We start from the raw sequence: 23,725 nt of genomic DNA, 5'->3' as shown, positions 1-23,725 counted from the left end.
AAACACACTGCACAGGAGGTATTAAAAGACAATCTAGTGGATCCCTTTGTAGTGTAGAGGTTGCAAGGGGCTAGGAGCCCCTAGAGCTCTACTGGTTTTCTGATGCAGTGGTCAGGGAGGCCAGGTGTAGTGCAGATAGGTTATCCAAGGGTTGTGCATCCTAGGGTCCTTGGAGCCAGATGCAGGTCAGTTTGAGAGTGGATTGCAGGTCAGTAGGGTCACTCTGGGGGCTGGTTCTTGGGTGTCTAGAGTGGACTGTTCTTCTGGGTATCTGACATTGGGGGTCCAATACCCCAGGCTATGGCACATTTCAACCACTGGAGGTCGCAGTGCCACCACACCTAGCACACTGGCAGGGTTTTTCCTCTGGGTCTGTTGGGTAAAATTTGGTTTGGCTGCTATATCCGGTTTGTTGGTCAGCAGCTGGTCAGTGAACTGGTCTTCACTGGTTCTTGCCTGCTCAGTGAAAGGAGTGATGCCTTCACTCTGGAGGGACGTTCTTGGCAATTTTTAGAAGGGTGGAGGTCCTCTGGGGTTTCATAGAGTCCGTCCGATGTCCAGTCGACCCCTTAGCGGCGATTGTCGATTCCTGGGTGCTACATGCAGGGTATGGTGCTTTTTTCTTCTTGCAGCAGGATTTGTGTTCTCAAGCCTTGGGTCATCTTTGTCACTAGTCTTCTTGTGTCCATCAAATCTGATCTGCAGGTCTAGGCATGCCAACTAAATACTGCATTTAGTGGGTGTTAAGGGAAGTACCTGGTAATGGCCAATGGGCCATTTACCTTTTTGTGGCTACACACACTATGGCCCTCATTCTGACCCTGGCGGTCCTAAACCGCCAGGGCCGCGGGCAACGGAAGCACCGCCAACAGGCTGGCGGTGCTTCATTGCCCATTCTGACCGCGGCGGTAAAGCCGCGGTCAGAAAAGGGGTTCCGGCGGTTTCCCGACGGAATACCCCTGGCAGGGCTGAACCTCCATGGCGGCGCTGCAAGCAGCGCCGCCATGGGGATTCCGACCCCCTTCCCGCCAGCCTGTTTCTGGCGGTTTTGACGGGAACGGGTGTTGTGGGGCCCCTGGGGGCCCCTGCACTGCCCATGCCACTGGCCCCTAACAGGGCCCCAGCATGATTTTCACTGTCTGCATAGCAGACAGTGAAAATCGCGACGGGTGCAACTGCACCCGTCGCACCCCTGCAACACCGCCGGCTCCATTCAGAGCCAGCCTCTGTGTTGCAGGGCCTTTCCCGCTGGGCCGGCGGGCGCTCCTTTGGCGGACGCCCGCCGGCCCAGCGGGAAAGCCAGAATGGCCTCCGCGGTCTTTTGACCGCGGAGCGGCCAAATGGCGGTGACCGCATGGCGGGCGATGACCGCCTATGTGTCTGCTTCCTGTGGAAAGAGGTCACATCCCTCATCCAGATAAGCCATTTTCCTGACATCCAAGAAGGAGGAAAATTAAATTGAGTGGTCACCTCACCTGCCACACCTGTGGGGAGGATGGGGGGAGGAGGGGTGCAGGCTGGGGGTGGTCACTCCTACTTTGGATGAGTTTTCCCACTCAAAGTGGGGGAAAACAATTTGGTGGGCATGAGCTGCTAACAGTAGAGTCAGTGGTCAGATTTCAAAGGCAGTAAAGCCTTTGAAGCTGACCGCTGGACCTGGGTGCCTGCATGGGGGTGGAGGTGTAACACCCCTGCCCAGGAAACGCTTTGTGTTCTGGCTCCTGAGAGCAGAGGCTGTCAGCCCAGGAATCCAGATCTGTGTCTCATGGTGGCAGGCTGGTAAAAAACAGTCAGCAACCATTCCAGGGCTGTTAGATTTTGCAGGGAGCACCTCTAAGGTGCTCTCTGGGTACATGTTAAAATAAATCCAACACTGGCGTCAGTGTGGGTTTATTGCTCTGAGATGTTTGATACCGAACAACCCAGTATTCAGAGAGGCCATCATGTAGCTGGGGAACTTGTAACCACCAGTGTCCAGCACATGTATTTGCTATGGCTGCCCTGTACACTTACTATGTGTTGAGGGTCTGTAAAGACACATTAGGGGCATATTTGCTAATGCAAATATATGCCCTCACATGCATTATAGTGCACCATGCCTTAGGGCTGTAAGGCCTGACAGAGGGATGGGCTAACCATGCACTCTATTATTCAGTTCCATTTGAATCCTTTAATAACATGTTTTACATTGTATTTTTCCTGGCACCTGATCACAGCCATCATAAAGGAGGGACAGAGGGAGTTGTTAGTCTTGGGTTCCATGCTTTTCAGATCAAGTATTGCTGATACAAAATAAATTTATATAGTAAAAAAAAAAGTAGGCCATGCAGGTTTTTTTTAAATAATACATGGGATGCTGCAATCTCTGTTGAAAAACCTGGCTATAATGTTTTTATGATAGGCAACTTGTGTTACATCCAGTCACCTATAATAAAGAAATGACGGTAAAACGTCACTATAATAGCTTATTATTTTTGAGTACTGACATCCAGGTCAGATCAGGGAGCACTATTAAGCCAGCTGTTTAAGGAACAAAATGAAACATTGCAATTCTTTCTTCTGCTCTGTTTTTCTGGCTGTTTTGTGAAAAGTAGAAAGAACATATTCAGGTCAACATGTTTGTTTTGTACACTTCTTAGGTAACTAAACATTGCGAGCTACCACACCTATTTGATTTTTTTAAAAACCGACTTAAACTGGATCTGATATATAAAAGCTTTAAGATGTGTTTCATTTTGCAGTACAAATTGTATTTTTAGTCTTTGGCCTGCATTTCAACCATGGCGGTCGGTGTTAAAGCGGCAGCAATACCGCCAACAGGCCGGCAGTAAAACAAATTGGGATCACGACCATGGCGGAAACCGCCAACACAGACAGCCACTTTAACATTCTGATCGCCACGGCGGTAGCAACAAACATCACGGCGGTTACTGCCAACAGACAGGTGGAAGACAATGTACCGCCCACCCCATCACAACCCACCTATCCGCCACCTTTTCTAGGGCCGTACCAATGCTATCAAAAGCATGGCGGAAACAGAACACTGAGGAGAAACCACTCACCTCTCAACACTCAATGAAGAACCAGGACGCCATGGAGCCCGAGTTACAGGTCCTGCCCATGCTGGTCTACCTCCTCATCTATCAGGAATACGAAAGGCGGCGGTGATGACCACGGTGAGTACTGCATCTAGTATATAGGGGAGGGGGGTGGAAAAAGAGAGTGACACACACATGCAAGACGCCAACCCCCCACCCTCACCCACAATACCATACACACAAACACATGCAACAACATTACATTTACACCCCGTAACCCTCGGAAGAACGCAAGGACAAATGGAATTGAGTTAAATCAGTGATAGATTAGAAATAGGCAGATATACGTAATGAATAGAAAAACAGTATTTACAAAAATATACAGGGCCATATTTATACTTTTTGACGCACAACTGCGCCAACGCAGTTGTGCGTCAAAAATTTTAACGCCGGCTAACGCCAGACGGGCGCCTTATTTATGGAATGACGTTAGCCGGCGCAGCTGACTGGTGTGCGTCAAAAAAAATGACCCACACCAGGCAGCGCCAACGTAGGGGAAAATGGAGCTTGGGCGTCAAAAAATGGGGCAAGTCAGGTCTGAGGCAAAATATTGGCCTCAACCCGATTTGCGCCATTTTCTTTGACTCCCAACCCCCATTGAAATGACTCCTGTCTTAGCACAGACAAGAGTCATGCCCCCTTGCCCAATGGCCATGCCCAGGGGACTTATGTCCCCTGGGCATGGTCATTGGGCATAGTGGCATGTAGGGGGGCACAAATCAGGCCCCCCTGTGCCACAAAAAAAAATAATAATAATACTTATCTGAACTTACCTTAAGTTCTCTGGGATGGGTCCCTCCATCCTTGGGAGTCCTCCTGGGGTGGGCAAGGGTGGCAGGGGGTGTCCCTGGGGGCATGAGAGGGCACCTCTGGGCTCCTTCCGAGCCCACAGGTCCCTTAACGCCTGCCCTGACCAGGCGTTAAAAAATTACGCAAAAGCGGCTGGATGTCATTTTTTTTGACCCGCCCACTCCCATGCGTCATTTTTGCACGGGAGTTTAAATAAGGCGCACATGCCTTGGAGTCATTTTTTCGACGGGAACGCCTACCTTGCATATCATTAACGCAAGGTAGGTGTCCACGCTAAAAAATGACGCAAACTCCAAGATCTTTGGCGCTAGACGGGTGTAACGCCAAAGTATAAATATGGAGTTAGCTTTGCGTCGCAATTCCGGCGCAAAGAGGGTATAAATATGCCCCACAATATGTACATAAGGCCGTACATTGTCCCTTCCAAATGTCCATGGGCCACTGGGCCAAAAATCATGGGCCAAGCCCACACTTGACTCCTGCTTCAATACGGAGAGAACACTGCAGGGGCATCAGGTCGAAAATACACAGGCACCTCAGGGGGACAAGGAAGGGGGTGCACCTCAGCCGGAAGATGGAATAACGCCACTGTTCCTTGAGGGGGCTCCATGCCCACTGCTTGGTCCTGGGGAGTGCAAAGCCACAGTCTCTCAAGTCTCTCAAGTGGGTGGTTTGGCAACTGCTTGGTCCTGGGGAGTGCAAAGCCATAGTCTCTCAAGTGGGTGCTTTCCCCACTGCTTGGTCCTGGGGAGTGCAAAGCCACAGTCTCTCAAGTGGGTGCTTTGCCCACTGCTTGGTCCTGGGGAGTGCAAAGCCACAGTCTCTCAAGTGGATGTTTTCTTTCACTGGTTCTGGAGGGGGCTTTGTGCCCAGCATGCTTCATCCTGCTAAGGATAGGGTGAGTGGATGCCTTTCTACACTGGTTCTGGAGGGGGCTTTGTGCCCAGTGTGCTTCATCCTGCCAAGGATAGGGTGAGTGGATGCCTTTCTCCACTGGTTCTGGAGGGGGCCTTGTGCCCAGTGAAGCAACACTTGGGGTGGGGCAGTTCACATTCCCTCACCTGGGTGTCTGAGGCACGAGATTTGCAGGGAACAGGTTGCACGATAGTCCATGGAGGCAGGGCTAGACTCCATCCTGCGGCGGCTAAGGCTGCAAACTGGTGGTAGTGCCGGTGCTGGTGGGGGTGCTGCCAGTGGTGGAGGGAGGCTCCAGCCCTTCTCCTGCATTCTCGGATGGCTGCCCACTGGGCCTGCTGCTGCTGACAGGAGTGTTGCTAGCGGCGGTGCAGGTGGCAGTGCCTGCGGCAGGGTTGCTGCCGGTGCTGGCCACGGTGCAGGTGGGGGTGCTGGCGGTTGTGCTGGTAGCCACCTGCCTTCACCTGCAGCCTCCAATGGCGCAAGTGCCTTGCCTGGTGTTTTCTGCCCCTTCCTCACCTTGGCAGATGGTGTTGTGACCTTGGGTCTGGCTGCTGGAGCTTTTGAGGAGGCCTTGCTGGGTGGTTCGTGCTCCTTGGCCTTGCTGCATGCTGTCCACTTCTTCACCTTGGCAGGTGGCAGAATGTTTTTTTTCCTTTGCAGGGGTTGCTGGCACACTGGCTGGCCTGACGGCTGCCCTCTTTGAGCCTCTGTGAGTTGCAGGTACCACAGCGGACGTCGACTTGGTGGCTGAGGTGCTGGCCTGGGTTCTGAACACCCTGGCCTGAGGGGATGGATAGCTGGAGGGGTAGGGAACAGGTCTTTGTTTGCCAGGAAAAGCTTCTTAGACACACTGGGGCGGGAAGAGGGAGAGGGTTTGGGAGTGGAGGAAGAGGGAGTGATTGTAGGAGGTGTCTGCTGACTTTGGGTGCAGGTGCATGAGCTGGATGCTTTTGTGAGGTGGATGGCTGTTGGGTGGGTGGGTGCTCGTGTTTGTGTACTTTGGGAGGAGGGGTCACAGGCACACTGGGAGAGGACACAGGGGACGTGTGAATGGATGTGGGGGTGGTGACTGCTCGTGAGGGGTGTGTTGTGATGGGCGTGCTGGTGATGGAGGTAGTGGATGAGGATGTAATGCATGCAGGTGTGAGTGGAGATGCTACTGGGAGGGAGGTGGTTGACGACGAGGAGGGGGACACATTGGATGCAGTGGATGTTGGTGTGTCTGCATGGGGATGGTGCTTGTGTGAGTGCCTGTGAGATGAAGTGTGGTGCTTGTCTTTGCCTGAGCCACTTTTGTGTGTTGATTTGGGTGAATGCTGGTCTGAAGTTGTGCTTGGGATAGGCTGGGGTTGAGGGGATTGGGTCTGAGTAGAGGAAGTTGGAGGGGAAGGCTAGAGACAGGTACAAGGGCTGCCATCAGTGTTGAGGCCAGAGCCTGAAATGCTCTCTGTTGGGCCACCACGCCAGAGTAAATGCCCTCCACGTATGCATTTGTTTGTTGCAGATGCCTCTCGACACCCTGGATGGCATTCAGTATGGCCAACAGTGAGGGATCTCAGGAGGTCAATAGCCTCCTCACTGAGGGCAGCAGGCCTGACTGGGGCAAGACCTGAAGTGCCTGGGGCCAAGGAGATGCCCACCCACCTGGGTGAGTGGACACGGGAAACATACTGGGGGGCTGCTGGGAGGGCAGTGCTGGTAGGGGGGGTGGCGGCTGTACCTGTTGTTGGGGTGGGCACAGAGGTTTCCGCCACCACCTGGGAGCTTCCATCAGAGAAGGAGTCTCTGTCTGTGTTCTCCCCTCTTGTCCCCGTCGTGGTGCTCCCCTCACCATCGGTGGATTCGGCCTCCAGGCCCATGTGGGATGCAGCTCCCTCCGTCACCGGTGCCTCTGCTCCTCCGCCACATGATGCTAATGCACACAAGGACAGGGTGACAAACTAAATGGGGGGGGAGAGACAGAGGATACACTTGGTCAGTGCCAGCAATAACACTACCGTTGGCGTACACAACACACAGGGAGCAGCCCTATGCACTAGGTCATGCCCAACCATTTACTAAGATAGTCACCAGCCCCTGGGGTACAATGCCTACCGCCATTAGCTGCACACCTGAAACCCACAGGACCCTGCCCAGTAGTAGATGCCCACTAACACTTTTGGGGTAGGAGTGCTTCTGAGCCTGCCCAACAAGGGACCTACCCTGCCATCTTCGCCCTGGTCTAGGCGCACCCATAGCCCACATCCCTCGCACAGGTAACTCTTAACGTGCGCAAAGTCAGGATTCTGAATCTGTACTCACCCCCTTGTGGCTGCTGTGATGCCTTCAAGCGCCCATCCAACTCCGGATGGGCCATCGCCAGAATGCAGAACATCAGGGGGGTCATGGTGCGATGGGCACCCCTTCCTTGTTGGGAGGCCAGCCCCGGCTGGGCCTCTGCCATCTTCTTTGCCCAGCTGTGCAGATCCTCCCACCTTTTGCGGCAGTGGGTGCTCCACCTGTCAAAGACCCGCAGGGTCCGCACCTCCTTGGCGATGGAACGCCAAATACCCTTTTTCTGGTGGGTGCTGACCTGCATGGAAAAGACAGCAGAAAAGTGAATTAGTCAACTGTCTGGACCATCATACTTATGGCCCACCAGATCCCTCCCATCCCATGACGCACATACACTGACCACCTTAGATGCAGCACTCTGGCCAGGACGCTTCTACCCCCCCACATGTGGCCTACACACACAGCACTCCATACATTCATAGCCCACTCATCATGCTCACAGTGTACTCACCGGTTTGTCTGGAGGACAGTACAGTAACGTGTACTGGGGTGGGACCTCATCCACCAGTTTCTCCAACTCCTCCGCAGTGAAGGCAGGGGCCCTCTCCCCAGACACATGAGCCATTGTCGCTTCCAGATACAGGTCACAGCAGCACTTGCAGTGTAGGTCCTCTCCTGTTGAAGGTCAGGTAGCAAGTGAGTGAACAGATAGAAAATGGTAGTCATGTCCGCGGCGGTGCATCCCATCACCGCTGGCGTACATCGCCATTGGCTCCTGGAACCCATAGGGCTCAATGATAACCAATGCGAAGTTGCACGGTGGTCTTCGACCGCCTACCGCAACGGCGCACAACGCCAGCGGAATTACCTCATTTCCACTTGTCCCTCCTCACAGGTCAGGCAGCCGCCATTTCAGGGGATCACAGGGCATGGCACCTAACTGCGTCACAGCAGACATTGGCACAGCAACAGATTGTCAAATTCACATACAGGTTCTGTAAAGCAAAATAATCATCTTTAGTGCAATAGTGTGTGAATATGGCCCTCTGCTCCCCGTTGTCTTCCATAGGCTTTAAACGCTGAGGCTGAATATGAGTGGGCGGCATCCTCTGGTGTACAGACCCCTGGTGGACCTTGCGACAATGGAGGACAGACACATTATCATAACCTACAGACTTGATTGTGCCACAATCCAAGAACAGTGTGCCCAATTGGAGCCAGACCTGATGTCAACTATCTGCCAGCCCACAGGTATCCCCCCTCTCGTGCAGGTCCTCTCAGTGCTCCATTTCCTGGCAATTGGTTCCTTCCAGACAACAGTGGTCATGGCATCAGGGATGACTCAGCCAATGTTTTCCAACGTGTTGACCAGAGTGTTGTCAGCCCTGTTGAAACACATGCACAGCTACATCGTATTCCCCCAGGTGGATGATTTGGCCACAGTGAAAGCTGACTTTTATGCCCTGGGACATATTCCCTACATCATTAGTGCCATTGATGGTACACATGTGGCATTTGCCCCCCCCACCCGGAGAAATGAACAAGTTTACAGGAATAGAAAAAGCTATCACTCTATGAATGTGCAGATTGTGTGTTTGGCGGACCAGTACATCTCCCATGTGAATGCCAAATATCCTGGCTCTGTGCATGACGCATTTATCTTGAGGAATAGCAGCATCCCATATGTGATGGACCAACTCCAGTGGCATCGGGTGTGGCTAATAGGTGAGCCCAAGCTCCCCACACAGTATAAGTAGGTGTGTGGGTATGGGGTTGTCCTTAAGGGTTAGTGTGTTTCTAACAGTTGTCCCTCGATATTTGCAGGTGACTCTGGTTACCTCAACCTCTCATGGCTACTGACCCCAGTGAGGAATGCCAGGACAAGGACAGAGGAACGTTACAATGAGGCACATGGGCGTACAAGGAAGATTATTGAAAGGACCTTCGTCCTCCTGGAGGCCAAGTTCCGGTGCCTCCATCTGACAGGTGGATCCCTGTACTACTCACCCAAGAAGATGTACCAGATCATCGTTGCATGTTGCATGTTGCACAACCTGGCCTTGAGATGCCAGGTGCCTTTTCTGCAGGAGGATGTGCCTGGAGATGGTCTTGTGGCAGTGGTGGAGCCTGTGGACAGTGAGGAAGAGGAGGCAGAGGAAGAAGATGTTGACAACAGAAGCAATATAATTCAGCAGTACTTCCAGTGACACACAGGTAAGACACTGTAACTTCACTTTACTTTTCAGTTTTCTGTTGGACATTGTACATGGCAGCCTGTTTCCCTATGGCTATGGCCACTGACTGTACCCTTCGGCATCTCTATTTTCAGATCTCTGTGCCCCACTCTGGATCCTGCTTTGTGTACTGCTGCCCACCAAAGGTCATTCCAAAGTACATTTCACTGTACATTTGACTTGCAATGCTTTGATAATGTTGAACTAATACATATTTGAATCATTTGACAGACTCCAGATTTGTATTTGTTCCAAGGGTGTTTATTTAAGTGCTCATAAGTAGAGGTGGATGTGCAATGGGCTGGGCTGATGGTGGAGGAAAGTCCAGGGTAGATTCCAGTCTCTTGGAATCACAGATGCATTGTCCAATGGGGCATAGGAAGGGGAGTAATGGCAGTTCAAGGTGGACAGGGTGACAGAGTGGGACAGAAGAGTGACAATCAGGAGAGTCTTATTTCCTGGTGGGGTCTTGGCAATGTTCTCTGGTTTCTGCCTGGATTGCAGGGACCGTTTGCGGGGTGGTTCTCCTTCTGCAGGGGGTGGGGTGCTGGTGGCGTGTTGTTCCTGTGGCGGGGCCTCCTGTCCACTAGCACCGTTGGAGGTGGAAGGTTGTTCATCGGCTTGGCTAGTGTCAGGGGCCAGTTGGTGTGCCACTGCCTCCCTCATGGTGTTGCCCACGTCAGCCAGCACCCCCTGCAATGGTGACCAGGATGGTGTAGATGTTTTTGAGGTCCTCCCTGATCCCCAGGTACTGTCCCTCCTGCAGCCGCTGTGTCTCCTGCAACTTGGCCAGTATCTGGCCCATCGTCTCCATGGAATGGTGGTATGCTCACAGGATGTTGGAGAGTGCCTCGTCGAGAGTGGGTTCCCTGGGCCTGTCCTCCCCCGTCGCACAGCAGTCCTCCTAGCTTCCCCGTTGCCCTGTGCCTCTGTCCCCTGAACCATGTGCCCACTGCCACTGACCCCAGGTCTCTGGTCGTCTTGTATTTGTGGGGTTGCCTGGGGTCCCTGTAGTCATGGACACACTGCTGATTGATGTGTCCAGGGGACAGTGGCATGGGCCCGCTGGGTGGGTGCTGTGCTGGTGTTTCCTGCGGGGGAGGCTCTGTGGTTGGTTGGGACTGTGGCAGGGGAATCGACTGTCCAGAGGTCCCGGACGGGCCAGGTTGGTCATCCTGATCCAGGTGTGCAGAGCTGCTGTCGTCACTGTGGGCCTCTTCGGGGGGGGACTGGATGTAGCTGGCACCTTCTCTCCGGTGACGTTGAGTACGGATCCTGTGGGGATGCAATGCAGTGTTAGTATATCTGCGTGTGCCATCTTGTGCATGGGTGTGTTTCCCTGTATGATTGAGATTTCCCTGTCAGCTTGGCCTTGTGCGAGAGGTGATCTTGTGGGCTGGGTGTGTCACTCTACTGTGCATGCTGTGGTGATGGGTGTCCACGCAGGTCTGTGTTGGGGGTCCATACATTGGTGTTACATGCAGGGCTTGATATTGGGATGGGTGGGTTGTGATGGTGGGATATATGTGAGGTGGTAGAGTGATGGGGTTGAGGGTAGGGGTAGGAGTTTGTGATGGCATGCAGGTAGGGCGGGGGGATAAAGTAGTAAAGATGTGACTTACCAGAGTCCAGTCCTCCTGCTGCTCCTTTGAGGCCCTCAGGATGCATTATTGCCAAGACTTGTTCCTCCCATGTTGTTAGTTGTGGGGAGGAGGTGAGGGGCCACTGCTAGTCCTCTGTACAGCTACCTGGTGTCTTGCAACCACGGAACGCACTTTCCCCCGTAGGTCGTTCCACCTCTTCCTGATGTCATCCCTCGTTCTTGGATGCTGTCCCATGGCGTTGACCCTGTCCACGATCCTTCACCATAGCTCCATCTTCTTTGCAATGGACGTCTGCTGCACCTGATCCGAATAGTTGTGGCTCTACCCGGATGATTTCTTCCACCATGACCCTTAGCTCCTCCTCTGAAAACCTGGCGTGTCTTTGGGGTACCATGGATGTGATGTGAGTGAAATGTGTGAGGATGTGTGGTATGATGTGTGGGGTGATGTGTTGGGGTGTATGCTGTGAGGTGCATGGATGGTGTATGGGTGATGGTGTTCTGTGGATCAGATTGAGTGGGTGCTCCTGGCTTGTGTCTCTCTCTGCAAAAATGTTTTTTGTTGAAAGGGTTGTGGGTAATGTGGGTGTGTGTTTTATAGTGGTGTGAGTGTGTGGTGTTGTATGTGTGTCAGGTGTGTGTAGTTTGACTTGTCCAATGTAGTGGTGTTTTGTAAATGTGCATGTATTTTGAGCGCAGCGGTGTGTACCACCAATGGTTTACCGCAGTTGAAAGACCACTGTGGTGATTCGTGGGTCGTGATACTTTGGGCATATTCCTGTTGGCGTAACGGTGTGGGTTTTGCTATTGCCAGTTTATTACTGACCTTTGGTGTGGCGGACCTGTGTGAGTGTGTGTATAGTGGTGGTTTTCTCAGTGTGGGTCATAATACCTGTAGCGGAATACCGGCGTGGTTATGGTATGTGGGCGTCAGTCAGCACGACGGTAGGTGACTGTGAGAAGGTAGCCTCTTTCTAGCCTTGTTACCCCCACTTTTGGCCTGTTTGTGAGTGTATGTCAGGGTGTTTGACACTGTTTTCACTGTCTCACTGAGATCCTGATAGCCAGGCCTCAGTGCTCATAGTGAAAACACTATGTTTTCAGTATGTTTGTTATGTGTCACTGGGATCCTGCTGGTCAGGACCCCAGTACTCATAGGTTTGTGGCCTATATGTAGGTGTCACTGGGACCCTGTCACACAGGGCCCCAGTGCTCATAGGTGTACATGTATATGTTCCCTGTGTGGTGCCTAACTGTCTCTCTGAGGCTCTGCCAACCAGAACCTCAGTGGTTATGCTCTCTCATTACTTTCAAATTGTCACTAACAGGCTAGTGACCAATTTTACCAATTTACATTGGCTTACTGGAACACCCTTATAATTCCCTAGTATATGGTACTGAGGTACCCAGGGTATTGGGGTTCCAGGAGATCCCTATGGGCTGCAGCATTTCTTTTGCCACCCATAGGGAGCTCTGACAATTCTTACACAGGCCTGCCACTGCAGCCTGAGTGAAATAACGTCCACGTTATTTCACAGCCATTTTACACTGCACTTAAGTAACTTATAAGTCACCTATATGTCTAACCTTTACCTGGTAAAGGTTAGGTGCAAAGTTACTTAGTGTGAGGGCACCCTGGCACTAGCCAAGGTGCCCCCACATTGTTCAGAGCCAATTCCCTGAACTTTGTGAGTGCGGGGACACCATTACACGCGTGCACTACATATAGGTCACTACCTATATGTAGCTTCACCATGGTAACTCCGAATATGGCCATGTAACATGTCTATGATCATGGAATTGCCCCCTCTATGCCATCCTGGCATAGTTGGCACAATCCCATGATCCCAGTGGTCTGTAGCACAGACCCTGGTACTGCCAAACTGCCCTTCCTGGGGTTTCACTGCAGCTGCTGCTGCTGCCAACCCCTCAGACAGGCAGCTGCCCTCCTGGGGTCCAGCCAGGCCTGGCCCAGGATGGCAGAACAAAGAACTTCCTCTGAGAGAGGGTGTGACACCCTCTCCCTTTGGAAAATGGTGTGAAGGCAGGGGAGGAGTAGCCTCCCCCAGCCTCTGGAAATGCTTTGTTGGGCACAGATGTGCCCAATTCTGCATAAGCCAGTCTACACCGGTTCAGGGGACCCCTTAGCCCTGCTCTGGCGCGAAACTGGACAAAGGAAAGGGGAGTGACCACTCCCCTGACCTGCACCTCCCCTGGGAGGTGTCCAGAGCTCCTCCAGTGTGCTCCAGACCTCTGCCATCTTGGAAACAGAGGTGCTGCTGGCACACTGGACTGCTCTGAGTGGCCAGTGCCACCAGGTGACGTCAGAGACTCCTTCTGATAGGCTCCTTCAGGTGTTGCTAGCCTATCCTCTCTCCTAGGTAGCCAAACCCTCTTTTCTGGCTATTTAGGGTCTCTGTCTCTGGGGAAACTTTAGATAACGAATGTAAGAGCTCATCAGAGTTCCTCTGCATCTCTCTCTTCACCTTCTGCCAAGAAATCGACTGCTGACCGCGCTGGAAGCCTGCAAAACTGCAACAAGGTAGCTAAGACGACTACTGCAACATTGTAACGCCGCTCCTGCTGCCTTCTCGACTGTTTTTCTTGGTGTGCATCCTGTGGGGGTAGTCTGCCTCCTCTCTGCATCAGAAGCTGCGAAGAAATCTCCCGTGGGTCGACGGAATCTTCCCCCTGCTAAAGCAGGCACCAAAAAGCTGCATCACGGTCCCTTGGGTCTCCTCTCACGACGACGAGCGAGGTCCCACGAATCCAGCAAGACTGTCCAAGAGACCCCCACGGTCCAGTGACTCTTCAGTCCAAGTTTGGTGGAGGTAAGTCCTTGCCTCCCCACGCCAGACTGCATTGTTGGTTTTCGCGACTTTTGCAACTTCTCCAGCTCCCGTGCACTTCCGGCGGAAATTCTTTGTGCACCCGGAAGCTGGGGTCCCCGGCACTCTAACCTGCATTGCACGACTTCCTAAGTTGTTCTCCGGCGACGTGGGACTCCTTTGTGTGACTTCAGGCGAGCACCGTTTCACGCATCCTCGTAGTGCCTGTTTCTGGCACTTCTCCGGGTGCTATCTGCTGCTGTGAGGGCTCCTTGTCTTGCTCGACGTCCCCTCTACCTCCTGGTCCAATTTGCACCATCCTGGTTCATCCTGGGCCACAGCAGCGTCCAAAAACGCCAACCGCACGATTTGCAGCTAGCAAGGCTTGTTGGCGTCCATCCGGCGGGAAAACACTTCTGCACGACTCTCCAAGGCGTGGGGGATCCATCCTCCAAAGGGGAAGTCTCTAGCCCTTGTCATTCTTGCAGTATTCACAGTTCTTCAGCCTAGTAAGAGCTTCTTTGCACCAACAGCTGGCATTTCTTGGGCATCTGCCCATCTCCGACTTGCTTGTGACTTTTGGACTCGGTCCCCTTGTTCCACAGGTACCCTCAGTCAGGAATCCATTGTTGTTGCATTGCTGATTTGTGTTTTCCTTGCATTATTCCTCTATCACGACTTCTGTGTCTTTAGGGGAACTTTAGTGCACTTTGCACTCACTTTTAAGGGTCTTGGGGTGGGGTATTTTTCTAACCCTTGCTATTTTCTAATAGTCCCAGCGACCCTCTACAAGGTCACATAGGTTTGGGGTCCATTCGTGATTCACATTCCACTTTTGGAGTATATGGTTTGTGTTGCCCCTATCCCTATGTGCTCCCATTGCATCCTATTGTAATTTTACACTGTATGCACTGTTTTCTAAGACTATACTGCTTATTTTTGGTATTGTGTATATATATCTTGTGTATATTTCCTATCCTCTCACTGAGGGTACACTCTAAGATACTTTGGCATATTGTCATAAAAATAAAGTACCTTTATTTTTAGTATAACTGTGTATTGTGTTTTCTTATGATATTGTGCATATGACACTAAGTGGTACTGTAGTAGCTTCACACGTCTCCTAGTTCAGCCTAAGCTGCTCTGCTAAGCTACCATTATCTATCAGCCTAAGCTGCTAGACACCCTATACACTAATAAGGGATAACTGGGCCTGGTGCAAGGTGCAAGTACCCCTTGGTACTCACTACAAGCCAGTCCAGCCTCCTACAGTGACATTTACCGCCAGGGTTGTAATGAAGGCCTTTGTGTTTGCAAATATGCTCTGTCTCTCATATGAAAGAGCTACGCACCAAGGATTTAAGTGGTTTGGGAAAAGGTGATGTGTGACCATGTATTATAATTATTATTGCAGTGCATCATGTTATTACTGCAGTCCACCATATATTTTTCATAGACCACAGTTTTGCGGTTTTGTGAACTGTAAAGCAGAATGAAGTTTTCTGAGGTAGCAGTATTAGATTTAAAAAAACATAAATACAAAACATCACAAACATTGCACATGGTTAAGGTGACATGACACTGCTTTGGGAACTGTTGTATCTTATTTTTAGGTATGGCCTAAAGACAGCTTTTGCTGTCTTGCCAACTTCATGGTTTCCAAAAAATGTCATACAAAAAATGCATATATATATAGGGGCTCACAATCAACACGCTTTCACAATTGATCTGTTGACATGTCACTTTAATTATACTCCCTCCCACCCCAGCAGAAGTTATTGATCAACAGGCCACCACTCCATTCATTGGATGCTTTCACTTTGAGTGACTGTCTTTTGCCCTTTCATATGTACACATACACCTAAAAAAATAGATCCCCCAAATCAGAAATTATTGACACTTGCACTTCCCAGTGACTGATAGTCTCTATGTGAAGTAAGGTTACATCAACTATTTATATAACTCTCAAGGCAATTATTGTAAATGATAATGTTAATTCCTCACTATAAACCAGCTTGGATATATATATATATATATTTATCCTACTGAAAAGAAGCACATTCCGAGAGTAGCACTAGGTTTGTGATTGACATTTCAGCTCAACCACTTGTGTCTGACTTGAGAGAGTCCTCTAGTAACTACTTGTAGAACTGTATCTGCCCTATTGGAGTGCTGTATGAGCACTTTCAGTATGCAGTATGCAGAAAACACTCTTCTCAAATCAAAGAGAAAGCTTACACGCACTGAAACACAAACAGCAAAAATATTCTATCAAATTATACTTGTACGTACCAGATTAATGTTCCTGTAACACGTACAGTGCGATCACAAACATTAACAAAAAAAACAAGACGTATTTATATCTGTAGTTTTGACTAATTGTTATGAACCAGCTCTGGCCAAAAATTAGTCCTATGCAAAACAAGCACAAATTATTAAAATAGCAAAAGTTTGTAAGCAATTTTATATACTAAAGGCACAGACCATCAGCTCGGGATCAGTCATTTGAAGCAGTTGCTTCTAACTCGAGCTGGACATCTATTAACAACAAGTCGAACTGCAGCTTCATGAAAATATTTCAGTGATTTTGCAGTTGACTTGTGAGGGACATCAAGTAACGTCTACTGGAACTGCAGTTTCAAATAAGAATTTCAGTGCTTTTGCATCTGACTCACTAGGGACACCTACTAATGACCAGTGGAGCTACAGCATCACGTAAGAATTTCAAGGCTTTTGCACTCGACTTGTGAGGTACACCTAGTAACAACTAGTGGTACTGTAGCTTCAAGCAAGAATTTCAATCCTTTTGCATTTGTCTTTTGAAGGACACATAGGCCCTCATTATGACCTTGCGGGCGCCTTTAGCCGCCCGCCAAGATCTGACCGCCGGGCGGCCGCCAATGCAGCTGCACTTCCGCTGCGGTCATTTTGAGATCCCCGCTGGGCCGGCGGGCGGAAACCTGGTTTCCGCCCGCCATCCCAGCAGGGATCTCAGCCGCAACACAGGAGCCGGCTTCAAATGGAGCCGGCAGTGTTGCGGCCGTGCGACGGGTGCAGTTGCACCCGTCGCGCTTTTCACTGTCTGCCTAGCAGACAGTGAAAAGCTGCATGGGGCCCAGTCAGGGCCCCCCGACTCCCTGTACCGACCGTACTCAAACCGCCAGGAAAAGGCTGGCGGTCGGGGACTCGTAATCCCCAGGGAAGCGCTGCAAGCAGCGCTGCCCAGGCGGATAATCACCACCGGGGCAAATGTGGCGGGAAACCGCCAGCCCTGCACCACGGTCAAAATACACAAGATTGCACTGCCAGCCTGTTGGCGGTGCAATTGCCAAAACAGCAGGTTGTAATGACCCCCATAGTATCGTCTAGTGTAACTGCAGCTGTGTGTAGGAATTTCAGTAATTTTGCATTTGACTTGTGAGGGAAACCTAGTTACTGCTAGTGGAACATGCAGCTTCATGTAAGATTTCAATGATTTTGCATTTGACTTGTGAGGGACACCGAGTAACCACTAGTGTAACATGCAGCTTTGTGTACGAATTTTAATGCTTTTGCGTATGACTCAATAGAGACAGCTAATAATGACTATTGGAATTTCAGTTTCATGAAAGGGTTTCAATGTTTTGGCACCTGACTCAAGAGTGAGCTCTAGTAACGCCTTTAGGAACTGCAGCTCTGGGAAAGAATACTTGAGAGGGACCTCCAGATATATATAAATATATTATATATATAATTATATACTCTAACCTCAAATATATGAACCCTTCACTTAATATCCTTATCTATTGGCTTGCATTTTGCTTGTTTCTACCACAGGCTGTAGCAAAAGGCTGTGGCCTTTTTATTGGGACATAAATATAGTGCCACTAAAAGAAACAGTTTCCCAACAATACGGTAGAAAGCACTTGACTTAACCAGTGACTTCTAGTACCTATGGTGTCTTTACAAGTGCTCCATAGTAGTCAAGACATTTATTGAAAATTGCGATATTGATTCATCGGCTTATACTAAAATTGGGATAGTTAATTATCCTATTATAATCAAGTGCAATTTGTTTATTTATTAGAGTACCAAAATTGGATATGTTCATTTTATGCCGAATCCACATCTCCTCAACTTTGTGAGTGACCTTTGAAGTAGCTGCATCTTACTCAAGAGGGGCATTTAGTCACAACATGAGTTATTCCATATTTGTGACAGATGTGTTTTGCAGTTGCTTATGACTTGAAAAGAGCATCTAGTAAAGTTTCTGAAGGGCTGCAGTCTTGTTAAATACTTCACACTGTTTTTTCTGACTCGAAAAGGACATCTAGTAACTATTTGAGGTAACTGTAGCTATGTGAAAGGCCAGACATATTGACTTTGCCAATGCTGATTGGTAATTGCAGTAACACGATCTTCATTGATAGCAGCACTGTATAAACCATCATGAACAAAACAATAGAAAAAGGTTTAACTTCCAGTATTTACAGGGCACTAATCCATCGATATTCAATTCTCATTTTTTTGTATGTAGCACATAGATGCCTCCAGATACTTGTTTGGGCTGCATCAATATTACCAATCAATCAGTGAATGGACACAGGCCAGCTGTTTTTTTAGCCTCTAGAGCTTTACTGCATGCCACAGTATGATGTGAAACCAAATGCCTCCGTCACTTCACTAACCTGGAACCATGCCGCCTGATAAAAAGAACACTAATCCACCAAAAATGGTTTTCTAATTGCACACTGTTAAGTGGAACAGCCAGAAAGGAGAAACATCAAATTAATTTAATTGCACTCCTTGAAGTAGGTATCATTGTATTAACTGTGTCTGGGTATAGAATCCCAAGGTAATTTTGCAAATCTCCGGCTTATATGTATTGCTTTCTTTGATACCTTAATGAGTATTTGGTTTTGGAATTTATTTTTCCCTCTCCAAGAGAAATTTACCAGAGGCTATTGTTGAAAAACCAAAGAATTCGATGTAAAAGCCCTCGTATTATTTGCACAACAAAGTGCAGCCAGCCTATACTTATGGCACAATATGTGACACAACTCTCTCTAACATATAAGATACCATAACACAGTGCTGGAATTGGAAAAAATGTACTCTGGGAACCCATAAATTGGGAGTCAAGGTCTGGCAGTGTAAATGGAGTGGAGCCACTAGCGGCTTGGTCATGAAAAGTGGACTCCGACATTCAACTTATACATTTATGTTTTTTTTAAAACTCTTCTGCAAAGAAATTGGCAACAAGGACAACCTTAATGGTTAATCTGTTCTGCTTTACTTAATTGGTCACAAAGAGGCTGCATTTTAAAATATCTTACAGGATTAAGGCACCTGCTGCTGAGATCTGTGTGTGCCTAGCAATTTTCAGGGGATAATAATGATGATGACTCTCCTTCTTAACACACTTGCCACAAGGTAGGATAATCTAGAACAAAAGGAGGGTGGTGGACCTTTAAGTCAGGCCTTTGTGTTGGACCCAGCTGGAAGTGAAAATCAGAAAGACCCTTCACTGCCTGCAGGCTGTTGGTCGAAATGGGAAGCAAACAACGTGTGAGGGCTGCTGAATGTGTTCATGTGTTTGCAAATTACATTAACACAAAGCCAGCATATTTAACTAGGGTTATCCTGAAACCTGGATTGTTTTTGTTTCATTTTCCTCTTGAAAGGGAGAGGGCAGTTTGGTACTTGTCCATTGAGGTTCAGCACAACTTAGACCTACTAGTGTGATCAAGCTGTGACTTGGCATTGTTTCATTTTGTTAGGAGCGGAGAGGACATTCTTGGATTTGTCCAATAGGGTTTAGCTCGACAAAGACTAACTAGCACAGGCTAGTTGGTGCAGGTTTTATATGTAGATGCAGGGGTCACATGGACATGGCTTTCATGTGCTTCTTAGAAGCGGGCATTTGAAGCCTTCTCTAGAGATCTTGATGCGGATGAGACACTGCCACCGATGGTCATTTATAGGTGAGATGATTCAAATTGGGTTTGTTGGACATGGGGGTTTTGGAAGAGCTATTTCACTGGTACATTAACCTAGCGAAACATTAGTTTGTCGATATGTATTGGTTAGCCATGCTCTGTACTGCAGGTTTTGGACACACATGACAGATGGGGTTTTCAAGTTGTAACAACATGTAAGTACAGCTTGGTCTTGACGGATTCGAGCACTGGTTCAGATTTTCTTCATACAGCACATTTTTGAGGCGCAGATTTTTTTGGTCTGAGCATGTTGGTTCAGCCTCAAAGGTGCTTTCTCCCACCACTTTGGTGGTATGCGGTGTTGATACACAATTTATCCCCACTGAGCTGGTTTGTATGTTTGATGGAACTTCCGTCCACTAATATGGGTACGGACCACCTGAGGCTCTGTTAACATGAGGGTTTTTCTCCAGATGACTTATACAGCTCAGCGTGTTTTCAGGATGATTTGCTGATGATGACTTGCTTTCGTAACAGTACGCGGTGTCTGATCATTTCTCTGGAGCAGGTCGGGCGTATTTTGATTTGCCTGTAATTTGCACATGGTGTACATGACTTGTGCATTACCAGCATGGTATATGTCACTTTCTGCTGTGTTATTCACTGTCTTTTTAGTGTGTTCAAACATGCCCTCACATAGTGTTAAGTATGACTCTTTTGTTCTGCCCATGAGGATTTTGGCAACACACAGGGGCTCAGTGAGACTCTGGGTCAGGTCGGACTAGTGTTGTGCCTGTACTTTGTACATGCTTTACAGGACTTATCAGGCGCCACAAACATAATACAGTCCCCTTAGAGGATTTTTCACTATGTGACTTAATGACTTGTATATTGGGCATGGCATGTCCTCACATACTGTTGTCAACCATGACTTGCTCTACCTAACCACATACAACTTATTTTGGACCCCGTACAATAGTTTATACAGCATGATTTTGCACAAACCATTCGTGAACCTGGTGACTGCACCGTCACTTGGAGCACCTTTGGTTTATTTGATCAGGTTCTGTAATCTTCTGTTGCAATACAAAATTGAAATAGTCATAATTTCGGCTGTACATTACTTTTGGATGTACAAATGATTGAAGCAATTATGTTTGGTTTTTGAAACCCATGACTAAGGCATTGTTTTTTGCAAAGCCAAGAGCTTGGTAGAACACCTTGTGGCTTATTTACAAGCCACTTGTGCCTCTGGTGCTTCACTATTTCTCATATAAAAAGTGATACATCGGTGGCTCAAGAGGCTTGTAAATAAGTCCCTCTGATTATTTTGTGAATCCTGGATCTGGCACGGGAATAGCTGGTGGATCTGTGATCTGGCTGGACCCCCTCATTTCTTGCACTATCATAATATACATAACATAAGAGTACCTGTAGTCAGGCCGTAAATTAGATTCTGTTCCTCATGACTAGCTAAGTGAGGCACATGGCCTTATAAACAACAAATAAGTTCCGAGTTTTAGGAGGAAGTAACCAGATGTGTTATAAGAGTCAGCTTGGATTATCTTAAACTGATAACTTGAGCTGGACAATTTTCAGTGGGATAAGGACTGAATGTGTGTCTGACACTTTAAAGTCGAGAAAATATATAAATTCACCACTAGGCGCAGTGCCCAGCAGCCAAAGCTATTAAAGATATGGAAAACATATGCATGCAAACTAAGGACCTAATTTGCAAGAAACTGGTGCATCACTCACGATGCACCAGTTGCTTCGCCGCCCCCCTAACGACACACCCACTAGCATTGGCAAATTTGACACTCAATAGCACAGCTGCGTCAGAATTTCTGATGCATTTGTGACACTTTGCTTGACTAGCATCCAAAATGTTGATGCTAGTCCAGCAAAGCGCGGGGAGACCCATAAAACAAAGCACAGCGTCAGTTTAACACCTGCCCTGAGCGTCGATTTCACTGTACGATTCCTAAGGGCTTCCTTGCAGGGGAACACCTTCCTTGCATACATTATATCTGGTGCAGGTATAATTTGGCGCTAGGCTTTACAAATAGCGCAATGGACCTATTGCGCAAGTTTGTAAATACGGCGTGGGGTGGGGGACTGTTCTGCGCCGCTGTAGCATCAGAAAAAGTGATGCTACAGCGGTGCCAGGGGCTTGTAAATGAGCCCCTAAAAGTGATAGGTGGTCAGCCAAGGTCAAAATGAATTCAATATGAATGTGTCTTGGCTATTTTAGGAATCAAAGGCCATATGTATGAACACTTTTTCCCATAGACACAGAATGGGTAAAAACCTCTGGCCCCAATTTATTTAAAAAACAATCTAAAATGAGACAATTGACAAGCATTACAATGGATCTTTTTGAGCAGATCCAAAAGGTCCAAAAGCAGTTGTCTAAACCAATGGCTGGAGCAAATGTGGGTTTGGCTAGTGCCACTCACAGATCATAAAGGTTTTTTGACCTGTCCAGACATGAGCAGCAGAACCCAGTTTACAGCCTGACTACATGTGCTACCATTGTTTACACTTTGCTCCCCTGAACACCAGTCCTGTCTCTATCACAATTATATAGAGGCAATGGGACAGCAGATATCTGAGCAACACTCGTCACCAGCATGTTTACCCCCGTTAGGGAGGCCGAAAAAATGGCGCAAAGAAATCTAACAGATTTCTTTGCATCATTTTTTTCAGGCACTTTTAACGCCTGCTCAGAGCAGGCTTTAAAAGGAGGCATACCATTGATTACACTGGGCCTCAATGAGCTTTGCAGGATTAGCATCAACATTTTTTATGCTAATCCTGCAAAGCTCCAGACTAGTGTAAGAAATGTTGACTCTTGTTTCCTAACTACCACCGTGGTTTGCTGTATCTTAGATACGGCACACACATGGTGGCATTAGGGGGGCGCTAAGGGGCGTAAAAAAGTGGCTCTGCACTGTGTGCAGCGCCACTTGTCTTAACTATGTCCCAGAGTGTCTTCTAAATGCCTCTGATCTAACTTAGCGTCAATTTCAACTTCTTTTGCTAAGCAGGTAAACAGAGAACTTAATTGCTTAGCCTCATGCAATGAAATATGATAACAGAAAAGCTGGACCTCTGACATTTAATTATATCCATCTTAAATATAGATGGAGTTATGTAAAATATCTAGCCCGTATTGACACTTCAGGCTCTTAAGGGTTTATTTAAGTAAAAGCACTTATGAACCCTCCCTTTGTCGAGGTTTACTCTAAGAAGGCATTCTGATGCTACAGCCATTCCTTTTTGTCCATTTTGCGATGGAATTCTAGAAACAAAAAAATCACTTTGTTATTGTGTCAAATTTCTGTGTATTGAGGTAGACTTGTGTATTACTGATTTTGCGGCACATGGGGAGAGGAAAGTGTCTGCGGCATTATCATCATGTAAGCAATCTATAGACTCCCCTTCACTGTTTTCAGGAACCAGGTGCTTATCATATGCATGGACTCCTAGTTGTTTCTTCTTGTGGACTCTGATTGCATGTTTCATACCTAGGCCCTCATTATGAGTGTGGCGGTCTTAAGACCCCTACACCCGCGGTGGCAGTCTTACCGCTGTAGAGCTCCCCCGGGCTGGCGGCAGGCCTAAGGCCGCCGGCCGTATTAGGAGACTGCATACTGCCAGGCTTTTCGCAGTGGTTGCCCTGCAATGAAAAGCCTGGCAGTAACAGCACACACACACCCACACATCCACACACATGCACACACCCGCCCACCCATCCACACACTTCCAAACACCCCCCAACTTCACACATCCATACTAACACCCCCACCTACTCTCACACTGACATACACACACCCCCACTCACTCATACGCACCCCCTCCGCGATCATTGACCCATCTGCATTCATGCACACCCCCACCCCCTCCACACATGCATACATTCACACCACCCCTCTTCCGCACACTTCCATAAAAACCCCCCCACATCCGCACACTTCCATACAAGCACCTCCCACATCTGCACACTTCCATACAAACACCCCCACCCGACCACACGCAT

This window comes from Pleurodeles waltl, chromosome 5, assembly GCF_031143425.1.
Source record: "Pleurodeles waltl isolate 20211129_DDA chromosome 5, aPleWal1.hap1.20221129, whole genome shotgun sequence".
NCBI classification, from domain to species: Eukaryota; Metazoa; Chordata; class Amphibia; order Caudata; family Salamandridae; genus Pleurodeles; species Pleurodeles waltl.
This window is presented reverse-complemented; position numbering follows the sequence as displayed.